General features: G+C 39.6%; 1 pseudogene; it reads left to right on the top strand.

Annotated features, from left to right (window-relative positions):
- Positions 1-864: 864 nt before the first annotated feature.
- Positions 865-1,297, top strand: LOC102843914 (annotated as a pseudogene).
- The last annotated feature ends 6,207 nt before the right edge of the window (positions 1,298-7,504 follow it).

Genomic DNA, 7,504 nt, shown 5'->3' with positions numbered 1-7,504 from the left:
ATCCTCTCCTGCGCTGACCCTCTACCCTTCCAACGGTGATGAGTTGCTACAAGTGCTGGTCCCTCCTGGAAACATGCCCAAACCATATGAGACGAAGCTTGAAAATCCTTACCTCCAATGAGAAAATCAACTTTGCCCTCTCCAGGAGAGACTTGTTTGTTTTGTCTCCTTTTTTGTCTTGTTGATTTCTAATTTTGTAGCACTGTGGTTTGAGAAAATGGTTGGTATTCTTTGTTTTTTAATTTATTGAGACTTGCTTTGTGACCTAAATATGATCTGTTCTGGCAAATTTTCTGTGTGTACTGGTAAAGAATGTCTTCTGCTCTTTTTGGGAAAGCATTAGCCTGTATGTGTCTATGAGATCAAGTTGGTTGGTTGTGTGTGGTTTAATTCTTCAGCATCTTTGTTGAGAAGCACAGTAGCTGCCTCGTGGTGTGTGCACTGTCCATTTGTCTTCCCAGTGACTTACGGAGACAGTACACTCTGCAGGATAATTAATAACTGCCAGAACATCTAGAGACTAGACTTTTACTATCATCTAAAATGCCTCAGTAAGCTGATTGACACCTGACCTGTCCAGTCTTCATGGCGCTGGGTCCTCAGGGAGGTAAAAGATTTGTGGTCAAGCTCCGCAGTATTCCATGGTCTTGTTCTATTGAAGATGTGCATAATTTCCTGTCTGGATGCAAAATTCCTGATGGCTTGGCAGGTGTTTATTTCATCTACACTCAAGAAAGCAGGCAGAATGGATAAGCTTTTGTTGAACTTGAGTCAGAAAATGATGTAAAAATGGTGCTGTAGAAAGATAGCTATGGTTTTACCACTGATCTGTTTGGAAGAGATTTCAGTTACTGTCTGTCAATAATGTACGACCATGGATATGGAGACAGTGAGTTTGCTGTTCAGAGTACAACTGGGCACTGTGTCCACATGAGGCGGCTTCCGTACAAAGCAGCTGAGCATGATATTTATAACTTCTTCTCTCCACTCAACCCTGTGATAGTGCTTATTGAGATTGGCCCAGATGGGAAGATTGATTGGAGAAGCAGATGTTGAGTTTGACACTCATGAAGAAGCTATGGCTTCCATGTCAAGAGACAAGAGCCAACGTGGAGCACAGATACATGGAACTCTACTTAAATTCAACCACAGGGGCTAGTAATGGGGCTTACAATAGATGCAGGGCATGGGGGTGTCGACACAGTCCACTTACAGTGGCTTTGAGAGCCAGTGCATAAGTGGCTGTTACGGGGCTGGCTGTAGTGATCAGCTGAACAGCATGGGTGGATATTACTAGTTTTCTAGAAGCATTTGAGCGAATGTCAAATTTTCACTGGCAGCCAGCAAGCAGTGGAAAGCATTTATTTCTTAGAGGAAGCTATCGACCCATTTTGCACCATGAGTTTATGAACTCAGTATTAAAAAATTACATCAGTGTTTACTTATTCAAACTTTCTTCAAGCATGTGATAAACTCTAAGTAAAAACAACAACAACAACAAAACCCCCAAAACCCAACCCATCTTTGTTGAGTTTCCTTCTGCTAGTTCCTGTCTTTCCTTGAGAGTGGTATATTGGAGTCTCCTAGTACTGTAGTGGTGTTGTCTATTTCTTTTTTTGTTCTGTTAAGGTTTGCTTTGTGTATTTTGCAAATCTGTCATTCTGTGCATAGATTTTAAATATGGTTATGTCCTCTTGTTCTATTGATCCTGTAAGCATTATATACTGTCCTTTCTTGTCCTTTGTGATAGATTTTACATGGAAATCATATCCCAGATTAATGTTATTACTCTTGCTTTTTTCTGGTTCCCATTTGCTTGGTATATTTTTTCCACCCTTTGACTTTTAGTCTTTATCTTTACTGTTTAAAGTATCTATTGTAGACAACATATTTATAGGTTTATTTTGTTATCCACTTTACTACTCTTTTTTTCTCTTCCCTGTTATGTTTAAACCATTCATATTTAGCATAGTTCTTGAGAGGCAAGGTTTTACTGGTATCATATTTGATGAACAGTTTTGATGGATACAGTATTCTTTGTTGAAAGTTGTTATTTGAGTGTTTGATATATGTCCTTCCACTGTCTTGTTTGCATTGTTTCTACTGAGAAACAGGCATGTGTTTGCTCTCCTTTATAAGTTACTCTTCAAAACAACTGTGAGATATCATCTCACTCCAGTAACAATAGCAAAGTTCAGCAGAGCAGCAAAGAAACAATGCTGGCAAGGTTGTGGAGAGATTGGAACCCTTATTTACTGATGGTAGTAGTTTAAAATGGTACAACTGTGGAAGGCGATTTGGTATTTTCTAAAAAGGTTGGAAATAGAAATACCATTTGACTCAGCAATGCCACTACTGAGAATATGTTGTTGTTTGTTGTTGTTATGTGCTGTCGAGTTGCCTACAACTCATAGCGACCCTATGTACGACAGCCCTAAACTCTGTCCTATCCTGTGCCAATCTCACTAGCTCTGATACTCTTACCCCCACTACCCCAGTCACTGAATCAATCCATCTCATTGAGGGTCTTCCTCTGCTGCGCTGTCCCTTCCAAGCATGATGTCCCTTTCCGAGGACTGGTCCCTCCTTGCAACATGTCCAAAGTATGTCAGATGAAACTTCAGATTCTTTACCTCCAAGGAGCGGCCCGACTTCACCCTCTCCAGGACAAACCTGTTTGTTTTCTTAGTAGTCTATGGTATATTCAATACTCTTCTCTAACACCGCAGCTCAAAGGTATTCAATACTCTTCTCTAACACCACAGCTCAAAGGCTTCAATTCTCCTTCAGTCATCCCTAGTCATTGTCCAGCTCTCTGATGCATAGCAAGTGACTGCAAAGACCATGGCATGTATCAGGAATACCTTAGTCTCCAAACTGACATAGTTGCATTTCAGTACTTAACAGAGGTCTCTAACTGCAGACTTTCCCATCGCAATACGTCTTTTAATTTCCTTGCTGCTGGTGCCACGAGTGTTGACTGTGGAGCCAACTAAACCAAAACTATGAACAATCTCAATCTCTTCACCATACAACATGATGCTGCCAATCTGCCCAGTGGTGAGAATCTTTGTTTTCTTGGCATTGAGCCTCTATCCATACTGAAGACTGCAGTCCCAGACCTTCCACAGCAAGTGCTTCAGGTCCTCCTTAGTTTCAGCAAGCAGAGTTGTGTCATCTGATAACGCAGATTGTTGATGAGTCTTCCTCCAATCCTGATGCCACATTTCTCCTCGTAGAGCCTAGACTCCCTTATAATCTGTTCTGCATAAAGATTGAAAAGGTATGGAGATAGGATACATAACTGCCACCTAAATAGATATATGCACATCCATGTTTATTCCTGAGTTATTTACAATAGCAAAGAGATGGAAGCAACCCAAGTGCCCATCAACAAATGAATGGATAGAAAAACTATGGTATATTCATACAATGAAATATTATGAAGCATAGAAAAAAACAGTGAACTCCAAACATTACAGAACATGGGGAACCCTGGAGCACATCATGCTGAATGAAATATCTCTGTCATAAAAGGACAAATACTACATAGCACCACTATTCTAAAGCAGATTGGACATGGGTGCTTGGTACGAGAATAGGATAAGAGTGCATAGTTAATAACCATTGCATTGGGACAGATGAAAGAAAGGACTATCTAAAATGAATATATAATTAGGCGTTATATGTATGACAGCAGCCCAGAGTGAGAGGTATATCATTGCAAAGGGAACTGGAGGAAGATAATTGCATAACAATGAATGAATATTAAAAAGAAAAAGTGAACTGGGAAACAAGTAAAGGAGTGAGAGGGGCTAAAATGTACAACAATGAGTAAATGAAAATCTAACTTCTCTGTAAACATTCATTAAAATCACAATTAAATTTTTACTTAAAAAAATTACTGTTTGTTTTCCTAGCTGCTATCAAAATTTTCTCCTTGTCCTTGATTTTTGTGAATTTGTGATGTGCCTTAGTGTTTTTCTTTGGGGGTCTAATCTGTAAGAAGTTTGCTCAGCTTCTTTTATGTATATTCTCTCATTTTTTATTATTCCTGGAATTTTTTTTCTAGTAATAGTTCTACAACTTTCTCAGTACACTTTTTTGCTGGTCATCTTCTTTGATTTTAATTATGTGCATAATTTTCTTCTTGATGACATCTCACATTATTCTTAAGCTGTTTTCCTTTTTTTTAAGCCAGATCAGGACTGAGAGTTCTCTCTTCTATTTCACTGACTCTGTGTTCCATCTCTTCAGTGGTGCTTATTTGTCCCTCCAACATGTTGGCAGTTTCTGTTCTGTATATAAATTTAAAAGGTATAGAGAAAGAATACATCTGTGATGCACTCCTGTCTTGATTTTGAACGTGCAGTGCTTCTTTGCTCAGTTTGTATGACACCTTCATGGTCAAGGTTTAGGTTTCCTATGAGCACATAATTTAGCCATAATTTATTGTGATCCACAGAGTAAAATGTCTTTCAATACTAAAGAAAACACAAATAACAATCCTTCTGGCATTCTCTGTTTTTAACTAAGAGCCATCTTACATTGGCAATGATATCACCTCTTTCAAACCAAGCTTGTTCTCTGGCAGTTCTCTGTCACCACTGTTTTAGACATTTTTGGATAATCTTCAGCAAGATTTTGCTTGCATTTGCTATTAGTGATTATTGTTCAAGGATTTCCACACTCTCTAACTATTAAGTTATGTATAAAAGTCCAAAAGGCAAGGAGAGAAAGAGGAGCAGAGCGCGTATATGTATGAATCACTGGGATGTCAAGGTTTGGTGGGCTGAAGAAGTTAGTGAAAGAAGTGGGGAAGAAGCAATGTGGACTGAAAATACTAGGTAATAGTAGGCATAGATGAATGATTCATATTATAAAGCACAATGTATAGGAATGACTGTATGAAACAATGTGAATTAAAGACTATGTTAAACACAGTGTACATGAATGAAATATTATAAGAAGTCTGTATGCAAACTAATATAAAATTAAAAACAAAAACCCTCTGTAGAGTTCCTCTGCTCTGTTTGTACAAAAGCATCTTGGTGTAGGCTTAAGTTTCCCATGAGTACAATTATATTGTTCTGGGATTCACATTCTTCTCAGTCTTAGCCCTAGTTTGTTATGATTCACTCTGTGTTGTCTAAGGTTCATCATTCAAAATGTCTTTCTTAGAAATAGTTAACTATTCATTTTGTGCTGAAGTATATCTTCTAGAAAGGAGAGAGGTTTAGGGTGGGATACAAGCCCCATACCACTAGAACCTTACCTAAGTTATGTAACTATGGGACCTTAGGGCTAGCTTCCTTTTTTGGACACCTGCCTTCAACTGATAGTCTAAAATGCTTGCCAGTCTGCAAAACCAGCCTGCACATCTCCCCTAATATGAGTCATTCCCCTGATGGGTCTGTGTCTCTGGGAGATATTCCAGTGACCCACTAAATCCAAGGGACTTAGAGGTGGTGGTGGTTGTTATGTGCTGTGGAGTCACCACGACTCACGACTCATAGCAACCCTGTGTACAACAACTCTGAATCTTGTCCTGTGCTAAGCCAGTTTCAACTGATTCCAATACACCTACCCCAATTACCCCAGTTACTGTATCAATACATCTTATCTGGGCTTTTCCTTTCCTACTCTGTCCCTCCACCCTTCTGAGCTGACTGGTCCCTGCTGGCCACATTCCCAAAGGAGATAAGAGGAAGCTTCAAAATCCTAGCCTTCAAGGAGGAAGTTGCTTTCACCCTCTCCAAGACAGACCTATTTCTTTTCTTGGCAGTCCATGGTATGTTCAAGACTTCTCCTATCCCACTACTCAAAGGCCTCAATTCTTCTGACATCCTAAGTCATTGTCTAGCTCTGTGATGCACAACAAGTAATTACCAGGAGCAGATGCACTTAGTTTCTAGACTGACATCGTTGCTTCTCAGTACTCTGGAAAGGTCCCTGGCAGCAGATTTTCCCAGTGCAATTTGTCTGTTGATTTCCTAACTGCTAGTGCTAAGAATGTTGATTGTGGAGCCAAGCAAGCTGTAATTGTTAACAGCTTCAATCTCTATCACAGTGCCCAGTATCACAGTTGGCCCAGTGGTGAGAATCTGTCTTCTTGATGTTGAGCTTCTGTCCATGTTGAAGACTACAGTCCTTGACCTGAAGCAAGCGCTTCCATTTCTCTTCAGTTTCAGCAAGCCAGCAAGCAAGGTTGTGTCATCTGTATAATGTAGGTTGTTGATGAGTCTTCCTGCAATCCTGATGCCACATTCCTCCTCATAAAGCCCAGCCTCCTGAATGATCTGTTCTGCATATAGATTGAAGGGTATCAATACAGGACAACTCCTGATTTTGGACCATGCAGTATTTCTTTGCTCAGCTCTGAGGACTGCTTCCTATTCTGAGTATAGATTTTGCATGAGCATGATCAAGTGTTCGGGGATTCACATTTTCCTGAAGGTTAGCCACAATTTGTTGTGAACTACACAGTCAAATTCCTTTCCATAGTCAACATGGATAGATATCCTTGATAACCCTCTGATAACTCTTTACTTTCTGCCAAGATCCATCTGACATTGATAATAATGTCTCTAGTGCCATGACCTCCTCTAAACCCAGCTTGCATTTCTACTAGTTCTCTGTCGATGTATTGTTCCATTCATTTTTGGATAAACTTTAGCAAGATTTTGCTTGTCTGTTATTAGTGATCTTGTTTGATAATTTCCATATTCTGTGAGGTTATCTTTTTTGGGAATGGGAATAAATATGATCTCTTCTAGTCAGGTGGTTGTCCTCCAGATTTCTTGGCACAACATGGTGAGCATGTCTAGGGTAGTATCTGCTTATTGAAATATGTCACTTGGTATTTCATTAATTCCTGGGGCCTTATTTTTTCCGAGTCCTTCAGAGCAGCCTGCACATCCTCACTTCATCACCAGTGCCTATTGATCGTATGTTGTTTCTTGAAATTCTTCATTGTCAGTCAATTTTTTTGGTACACTGACTCTGTACACCTTTTGTCTTGTTTTAATACTTCCTGGATCATTCACTATTCTGCCCATAGCATCCTTAAGTATTACAACTCATGATTTGAATGAATTCTGTAGTTCCTTAACCTTAAAAAATACTCATTAAGTTTGGTCCTTTTGATATTCTGATGGCAGAAATCATGATGTTATATAGCAGACCAGTATTGACTCAACACTTATAACTGGTCTGCTACTAATTATAGCAGAATTAACAATGAATATATGAACAACCTCTGCAGTAAGTGCATGAGGTCCTCCTCAGTTTCAGTGAGCAAGGTTGTGTCATCTGCATAACTCAGATTGTTGATAGATCGTCCACCAATCCTAACGCCACGCCTCTCCTCATAGAGCCCCACCTCTTGGATAATCTGCTCTGCATACAGGTTGAAAAGGTATGGAGATTTGCTCTTCAGTTCCTTGAGCTTAAGAAATGCTGAACGAGTTTGGCCCTTTTGATTTTCCAACTCTAGCTCCTCGCA

The sequence above is a fragment of the Elephantulus edwardii genome, unplaced genomic scaffold, assembly GCF_000299155.1.
Source record: "Elephantulus edwardii isolate Elephantulus edwardi_28Jun2011 unplaced genomic scaffold, EleEdw1.0 scaffold00286, whole genome shotgun sequence".
NCBI lineage: Eukaryota > Metazoa > Chordata > Mammalia > Macroscelidea > Macroscelididae > Elephantulus > Elephantulus edwardii.
The sequence above is the reverse complement of the archived record's forward strand: the minus strand, read 5'-3'. Positions and strand labels throughout refer to the sequence as shown.